Below are 9,095 nucleotides of genomic sequence, written 5' to 3'. Positions count from 1 at the left end.
CCATGGGATCACCTGCCTATCTGACTTCATACTCCTTGGAGAGTGAACAAGTTGAGCAGTATGGAAACACAGCAACCCTGGGAGAGGAGCGATTCTGCACTAGTGCGAGCACAAATGAATGAGAGCGAGAGTTGCCCGGGATCGGGCCTGAATAAGGACACGCAGCCAGAGGGACAGAACAACCTTCTTTATTTCTCTCCCAACAGAAACTAGCACGAACCGCACCATCCCCCAAACTCCCCCCAACTGCGCGTCACCAGTCCGGCCCCTTAGTTGGCGGGGCCACCTCTTAACGGTACTATGGCCGGTAAAAGCGATCAAGAAAGAATTGACAAAATAGATACTCTTGGGAGAGGGAGAGTACTCATAGGGGGAAAAGACAAGAGAGGGAGGCAGAAGCATTTGCAAAGAGAGTAATGACATACGGGAGAGCAAGAGACATGAGTGGGGGACAGGTAGTGAGAGAGCAGTGGAGATATTTTAAGAGAGAGAAAGAGAAGGGAAAAGGCGGATATTCACCGGAGACAAGAACTGCATACCTGTCAACTAACCTGCTTTTTTTGGTTGACCCCTGCCACAGAATCAGTTTTTCCACCCACCAATCCCCTTGCACTCCCATAGGTGTCAATTGAGATTTCACCTGCAAAAGTGAAATCTTCACTTTTCACCCCCGCCCCCCTTTTCATTGAAAATGTTGACAGGAATAGGAGTGTAATCACGGGAGGGAGAGAGACATGCTGGGATGGATAATGAAGAAATGGACATGATTGGGCAGGGGAGTCATCACCTGCTAGAGAGTGAACACACACAAGAGAGAGGGGAAGTGGCGGAGAGTAAAGGGGGCACAGACAGAGAAGATGCATGGAAGAAACAAAGAGAAAAAAAGAGAGGGCAAGGAAAACTGAACCGTGAGGCAGGAAGAGTAGAGATTTAATTGAGTGACAATGGGGGGTGAAAGCGAGGCGGGCGTGGCCACAGGGTAAAGTGCACCAAAGGAATACAAGAGACAAGAGCTTCCGGGAAGGGCAAGACATAGTCCCGAACTTCTTCGCTTATCGCTTCTCCAGCCTCAGGACAACGTTTTCGTCTGTATTTTCATTTTAATTAGAAAATAGATACCAGCCGCTCTCAAAGCATGTTTAGTTTGTCAGAAAGGGACATGGAGAGAGTGACTAGTGGCCGGGTGGGGGGGGGGGGGCTATCGCGCACGGTTCCTTTGTAACCCGCATTCTTTGGAAGTGTTTCCGCGCACCAGCTTCCGCTGCTCTCAAAGCCATGTGCTCCGGGTCATCTCCAGCACAACACAGACCCCTTTGTTCCCCCTGCGCGGAATGCGGCGTCTGAGTCACAGGGGTGGGAGGCCTCCAATCCCAGCGCTCGGATGGAACCACGTGACGGGGGAAGGGGGCGCGTGGCTCCCCTGGAGCCGGGGAACTGGTTACCAGGATGAGGTCATCGCCATCTCCTGGGAAAGCGGAGGTTCACAGGGACTATTCACAAAAGAAAGCATATGTTAATGTTCAGTGGGAAAACTTTACTTGGGGGGAGTTTAAGCAGCCTGCCTGGTGAAAGGCGCGTTATTAGTTATTTCTAAATCCCAAGACATTGCAAGAGGAAAACTTTTTTTTTAACAAGCTCAAAAGCGCACCCTCTCAATACCGCCAAATCACACAGCGGCAAAAAAACAAAACACTAGAAGTCTGAGCCCCCCACCCCCCTGAGTTAAAATATTGGTTCTGCCCCCCCCGCCCCACCCAGGGGTTGACCCCCCCACCTCCTCCAAGAGGCACAAAGGATATCCAGGGGGGCCTCGGCTCTTTAAAATATAAACAGATTGTCTACTGCATATATTTTTTATTAAAAGCAATCAGCTTAATCCTTTTAATATTAAAAACAGTAATCTTAATCCCTTTTTAAAGAGTTTGCCGCCCCTTCCTCCTCCCTAGGAGGCAACGTGCTCGCCTTGGAAGCAAGACGACATGGAGCACCACAGGTTTGATCCCTGAGTCCACACTTAGACACTTCTGGGTATTAAGCGTGTTATAAATAACCTATCATATCATATCACACCACTAGCCTAAAGCAACTCAACCACCCTATGAGCTCACCCTACAATGCGATTGCATCTCCATACGTTTTTGCATACGCAGACCCTTACTTGTAGCACAGAATGGTTACTGCGCACTGATTCTATGACAAGACAGGAGGCTCATATTATGCAATACAATCTTTACTCTGAAACCACAGCAGCAAAGAAAATACTTTTACAAACAAAAAAGTTTCCACAACAGAACTAGATAGAGTTCAATGTCAATGTATGGGGAACTCCCCAAACCATCATGGAGGACAGGTCATGCCCTGCAGGGGACCAATGAGCAGGGACCCTCTTCTATATATGTCCATTACTCTAACCCCAACCCCTCTTTCTTTGCTGCTGACACCACAGAGCTAAGTCACCCCTTTCAGTTGTGTCTTACATTGTTTGTCAGTAGTAGGCTTTATTAGTTTGAATATGGCATATATGGTAAATATGTGTTAATTACCTTTTATTATAAAGGAATTTGTGTATTTGATACAATGTATCTGGATAGCCGCGTGCGGCCGTTGGTTTCATTTTGGTGTCTTTCAAAAAGAAAATATGTATTATGCTCATACATCCTGTTTCAGCTGAAGCAGTGGTGCAATGGTTGAATTTCGGACTACAGTCCATGAGGTTGTGAGTTCGAGGGAGCTCTCTAATTTATTTCTTCTTTAAAAATTTCTCGCGCTTGTAAACTCAGGTGTTTCTAGTGCATTAATCAACTCGCTCCCGGCGTGCGCGAGAGCAGTGTTGTTTACACTGTTCCCTCTTCATTTCGCCTGTTTGAATTCGTGCCCGTTGACAGATTTATGGTCACCTGGGGATTCCAGGTGCTGCAGGCTTTGGGTTCGGCCTGCCCCTGTGGCTTATGTTTGTAACAAAAGCCTCTGTTTCAGTACTGAGCCAAGTTAGCTCAAATATAGAGCTGCAGGTCTCCCATGCAGGAAAACCCGGGTTCGCGGCCGACCAGCGCATGTTTATTTGTATATTTTAAGATTAGATATTTTAATTGTTATATTTTAAATAATTGTATTTTACAGTGGAGGTATTTGATTGTCACCTTTTTTGCTCAGTTGAGCAGGGATTTCCTAATGGGCATTTGGTTGGTTCATGACTTCTTCAGAAAGATTATAGCACAAACATTTTAATAGTAAAAATGTGGTTTTGTTAAATGTTTGTAATTTCGTATCCCTGGTGACACAACACATTTCCTTACCTTTAGTGCTGGAAAGAAAGAATGTTTACTGATAGACTGTGGGTTTGTTAGGTCAAAGTCTGACCATCCAGCGCAAGAGCCCGATGCACTGCCAGTCTGCAGTTTTATTTTATTTTCTTTGTTTATTTATTCATTTACTTATTTCTTAAGTTATGTGCTTTGCCTTCACTGTAGGTGCCATAAGTTCGGTTTCAGGTTCAGCCTGATTCTATTGCGAGGTTACCCCCTCGTGTACTGCTGATTATCACACCCTGCTCGGGCGAGCAGTTGGAGGTGCACTTGCTCAGTGTATCCTACCTTCAACTTGACAGTTTTCTTTTGTTTGGGTTATCTTCCCTGGAAAGGTGCAGTCACCTGCTCGGTGGCAAGGTTGCCTGGGGTTTCTGCGAGGGGTCCCCTTGTATACGGCTGTGTCCACACCCTGCTAGGGTGAGCAGTTGAGGTACACTTGCTCAGTGTTTCCTCCCTTAAAGTGGGCAACTTGGGTAATTACCTTAACTGGCATGCACCATAACCTGCTCGGTTTCAGGCTCTGCCTGAGTTCTAATGCGAGGTTACCCCCTCGTGTACTGCTGATTATCACGCCCTGCTCGGGCGAGCAGTTGGAGGTGCACTTGCTCAGTGTATTCCTTCCTTAAGGTCGGCAGCTTTGTTTAGGTGCTGCATATGGCTGACGCCATTGTTTGGTCTTGTAGGCGTGCAGTAACCTGCTCGGTTTCAGGCTTCGCCTTGTTCCTACTGCGAGGTGCTCCCTCGTGTACTATTGGTTGCCTCACCCTGCTGGGGTGAGCAGTTGAGGTGCACTTGCTCAGTGTACGCTTTGATAAACAATATGTTTAAGTGTTGACTGGAACACATTTGCGTTTTTTCAGAATTGTCAGTGGCCCAGAAAGCTCAGTGAGTATCAGCTTATATAAGGGCCGGGGATTCGGTCCCCTGTGAGAGCGTAACCCCTCTTCTTTGGATATTTTATATATATTTCATATATTATATATTCTTTATTTATTAAGTGCTTTAAAGAAAAGAGTGTGGAAGTGGTTGTAAACAGACCCATATGGGGTTGTACCTTCCTCTCTAACCATCTCTCTGGTGTTATCATTCATCTTTTAGTTAAAAATTCTGTCACCCTTTACCTTAGTTAGTTTCAGGACAACTCAGTCCTTTCCTTAGGTTTTGATTCCCGACCTCAATTGCTCCACCCAATACCAGTGCTGATTAAGCTACAGTATTTTCTCTCAACATGAGGAAGAATAAAGATGATGCGTTATGCCTCTATTGAGGTCTGTAGGGCTTAAGGCTCTCTTTAGTGGGGACGTTTGTTCTCCCCTACTTTTGTCCCATTGGACATTCCTTATTCTTTTGGTTCTGGTGGAGACAGGGTCAGCTCGAGGGTAACCGTTCAGTTTTTTACATGACAAGTTGAGCAACCATGTTTTACTTGGATGGAGTGTTTGGAAACACTTGATGGTATCAGTTAGACGAGTTGCCAAATAATAACTTGCTGGCGCCTGCCTCATGTTTTTCCTCCCAAAGCTTGGCCTATGGTTCAGCTAACCGTCTAACAGTGTGTTGCAACTTCTCCTCTGCTCGAGGAGTACACGCAGGCTTCTGTACCCTCATGAGCGTTGCTTAACCTCTTTAGAGTGCTGTTTTCATATCCGTGCTGACCGTTCTGATACAGGTTCCTAATTTTGGAAAGGTCTACATCAGTCTTTTATCCTGCTGAGATCGATAAGTGAACACCTCACACCACACAACGCTCGTAGTAGTGTTAAGCACCACTCATATACCTGAGGGTTCGTAGTACTGTATAAGTACTGTTTTGCTATGGACAATGTGCTTAGTTTTTCCTTCCCCTGATTCCCTTAGTGGCCAGTCAGCCTCACATGAATACAGTGACTCAGACCTCAGGGTTGGAGGGGACAGTGGTCCCAGATTTCTTCTCAACCTTGCATTTACAGGGCATTGGTAATTATCCAGAGTTCTTTCCCCCTCATTCCCCTTCCTGCCATCCTTGGGGGAGATTGCATCATAATATTACACCTCTGGGAGTATCCAATGGTTTCAGTTTTTTCCTTTTTACAGGAGTTTTGGCGGGTGACCAGTGCAGACTCGCACTGAGCATTTCCCTCCCGTCTGTTACTTTCCTTTGTGCTAATCTCTGGTATTTCAATAAGTTAACTGGAGTCTGTCCAGTCAGGGGATTGGTTAGAGGCGCTAGTGGGTATTTATTTCTCTTAACGGTGTAAAGCGGGGCTTTAATGTGGTCCTCAGGGTAGTTTTCTTTCTGGATTGCAAGGTTTTTCCTTTGGATAAGTGGGGGAGGTTTCTCCTCTTTTGGGAAGGCTCAATATCCCTTGGTAGGATAGAGGGGTCTGGGAGTGATACTATCCCCCATCCACGTTATGACCCTCTATCACGATGCGTTCCAGAGTCTATACATTAACTTTCAGACGGTGTCTGCCGCTACGATTACCAGAGTGCTGGGATATATATTTGGTTGATGACTTGATTATCATAGTCACCTGCATGGCAGGTGGACCTTTGGGGTTTTCACAAGAGTTTGTTTGCAGTAAGGTGCCAGCTCAGGGTGCTGTGAGCTTCAAAGATCTGCAAATTGGCTGAAATATAGGTTGGACCTCTTCTGGTGTACACCTTCAGTTTAACCATTTAGTGATCAGTTCTTTGCAGTTTAGAGTCTTGCTAAGATTTTGGAAATTTGGTGTCCTCCTTCGGTTACTTTTGATCCGCTAGGGGATTTATCACCAGGGAGGAGGGATCAAGGTTCAAGCACCGGGCATACCTACAAAGGAGTTTAGATATCACTATAATGGTAGGGATTGGATGTCGGATACATTTTTTCTTCTTGCCAAGTTTGGCCTCTTAAGGATCAGGTTTATAATATCTGCCTTTTGTCATGGTAGCAGAGTCCTTCTTCAAGAGTTTGGGAGGTCTGAGGGTCTCTGTGTTGGCGGTTTGACGGGTTTAGCTTCTCAGGTGGGGCCCTCTCTTCCATTCTGCTTCTGCCTCCAGAAGACTTCCCTCCTTAGTATACACATATGTCTGAAGACAATTGTATATTAATTCTATTGCTTTTCAGCTCCGCTCAGGATGGATTGTCCTATTACAAAATTTATAAAAATGATTTTTTACTCCCATTTTACCCTTTTGAAGATTTGTCTTTCCCTCTTGGTTCCCCAGTGTAGTTCTGTGACATGCCCTGTTTCTAATGCGATATCTTCCTTTAATGCATGGGATGGAACCTATAAGACTTTCACCCCTATGGGGTACTTTTCTTTATCTCCAGGAGAGCTAGGTGTTTGTTTTCATTGGTTTGCTTTCTAGGTCCCCAAAAATGGTACGAATTTAAGTGTTTTGAATATTTGATTGAACAACATAGGTGTTTATTTCAGATGGTTTTGTCCTAACCTATTAGTATAGGAAAACTTTGTTCAATGTTTTCCCCTCTTTTAACCAGTTGGTTTTGGTGGCCTGTAAGGAACGCTGGATTTGGCACATTCCTGTTTTTCTTGCAGTGGATTTGACTTTGCCTTATAAGACAGCTTTTCGGGCAACCTAGTCTTGGGCAATTCTCTGATTGGTCAACAGATTGATTTAATGAAAGCATTTAAAAAATGTTTCCTTTCCTATTATTTTATTATATTATCTATTATATTGGATCATTTTGTACTTACTAATGAGATGCAAGGGCTTTGAACTTGCATAATATGAGCCTCCTGTCTTGTCATAGAATGACTATTCCCCCACACTAACGTGAGATGGGGGTTTAGATTCTATTAAAGACAAGGAGGCGATTATTATCCCTCCCACCCACCCTGGATATGATATGATATGACAATTGTGATACACATGTACACAGGTGGTTCAAGTGAGAACATTCTTTGGTTTGTTGTTCTTCCCAACCACCCACCCTTCTTGCTTGTTGTTCTTACAGGTACGAGTTGAGGTTCTGCTCAGGAGTGTGGATCGCAGTTACAAGTTCTGGAGTGCGTGATTTCGGGTGAGAAGTCCTATCCAGAAGAACTTCTTCATTGCTTCAGGCTGCGGAAAGGTTGAGATCTCCGGTTTCGCTGGATCCTTTTTCTCTGCGCTACGCAGTTCAACCGTTCCATTGGGCGTCTGGTGCAAGTCAGCTGCAGAAAGAGGGGTTGGCGTTAGAGTAATGGACATATATAAAGGAGGGTCCCTGCTCATTGGTCCCCTGCAGGGTATGCCCTATCCTCCATGATGGTTTGGGGAGTTCCCCATGCATTGACATTGAACTTTATCTAGTTCTGTTGTTGAAACTTTTTTGTTTGTAAAAGTTTTTTCTTTGCTGCTGTGGTTTCAGAGTAAAGATTGTAATGCATAATAATCGCCTCCTTGTCTTTAATAGAATCTAAACCCCCATCTCACGTTAGTGTGGGGGATTAGTCATTCGCATCACCATACCTGTTAACCTTTTGAGTTGCTAAGGCAGGTGAAAAAAAGGATTTTGTTTTTGCAGATGTGAGCTCTATTGACACCTATGGAAGGGCAAGTGGATTGGCAGGTGAGTGAACTGACAGTATGGGGCCAGTTGACAAGTATACATCACCATTTTAGCAAAGCAACCTTACTGTCCTAGAACTTCCAGTAACCATATGCTTTATTACAGGACTAAAAGCTGCAGAGACAATGTACACAGCAGAAGCTGTGTTTCTGAGAGCCAATAACATAACCTGACTTAACGTAACACTATACTGTGGCATAGTGTGGGCCTGAGTGCTCTCATGGCGTGCTACGTCAGGACGCAAGTATAAGTAAATAAAAGGCCAGACTGCCCAAGACTGGCGCAACAACAGTGTGCGCGAGTATTGTTGTTATTATTATTTTTTTAATTAATAAATATACATAAAGCTAGTTATGGCGTTGTATGTTTACATAACATATCACAATACAACAATGTAAATACAACAATATACATATTAATTAACACTTCCATTGCCTCACAGAATTAAAAATACATTGTACCTGATGGCAAATCACTTAGAATCTTCATGGCCCATTGGTAACATTTCATCGGTTCCATGTCATTTCATCGTGGGATTTTTTTTGTTTTTTTTACGGCGATTTTTTTAACAAAAAACCCATCACATTTCTTTTACATTATTTTTGGAGGGTCCCCCCTAACCCGCCACACCCTTTAATTTTGTATGTATTCCCAAACACCCACACCCCAGTTATATAATTTTAAAACTTTTCTAACTAATTTTTCTAATTTTCTAAAAAAATTGCAAAGAAATGTTCATGAAAAAATTTGCGGTAAAAAAACTAGTGAAAAAACATCCCGCGATGAAAGGACGTAATACCCATTTCATCATATGGTAAATCAGGTTAGCATAATTTCCTTCAAATAGGCGTTCCCACATTAAAAATCTATCACTTCTTTTGTACTCATTACAATGTAATTTCATATAGTTGTACCTTACAGCCTTTAAACCAGTGCAATGACACATTGGGCCTCATTACGACCCAGGCGCTAAGTGGTTAATGGCGCCGTAAAAGGCTGCGGCGCCGTTAACCACTTAGCGCCTTACTACGAGGTCCCTTTGCGGGACCCGACCTGAAGGCTGGTCTGGACCAGTTGTTAAAGTGGGTACCCGCAAAGGGACCTTGCAGGCAATTACGGTACCGCAATTTGCGGTACCGTAATTGCCGCCTTCCCGAGTCCCATTGAGCCCTATGGGGCAAAAATGGGAATGGGGAAGGGCCATGGTGAAATGGGGAAATACCGCCCCCGCCAAACTTGGAATGGGG

General features: G+C 44.4%; 1 long non-coding RNA gene across 1 annotated transcript; it reads left to right on the top strand.

The window, feature by feature from the left end:
• Positions 1 to 2,433: 2,433 nt before the first annotated feature.
• LOC138520962 (uncharacterized) lies at positions 2,434 to 7,671 on the top strand. Its single transcript, XR_011282895.1, has 2 exons — positions 2,434 to 2,524; positions 7,252 to 7,671. It is a non-coding gene; the product is annotated as an uncharacterized lncRNA (long non-coding RNA).
• The last annotated feature ends 1,424 nt before the right edge of the window (positions 7,672 to 9,095 follow it).

This window comes from Ambystoma mexicanum, chromosome 13 (assembly GCF_040938575.1).
Source record: "Ambystoma mexicanum isolate Mex_15411 chromosome 13, UKY_AmexF1_1, whole genome shotgun sequence".
Classification (NCBI taxonomy): Eukaryota; Metazoa; Chordata; class Amphibia; order Caudata; family Ambystomatidae; genus Ambystoma; species Ambystoma mexicanum.
Note: the sequence above shows the minus strand (reverse complement) of the source record. Positions and strands in the feature narration are given on the sequence as shown.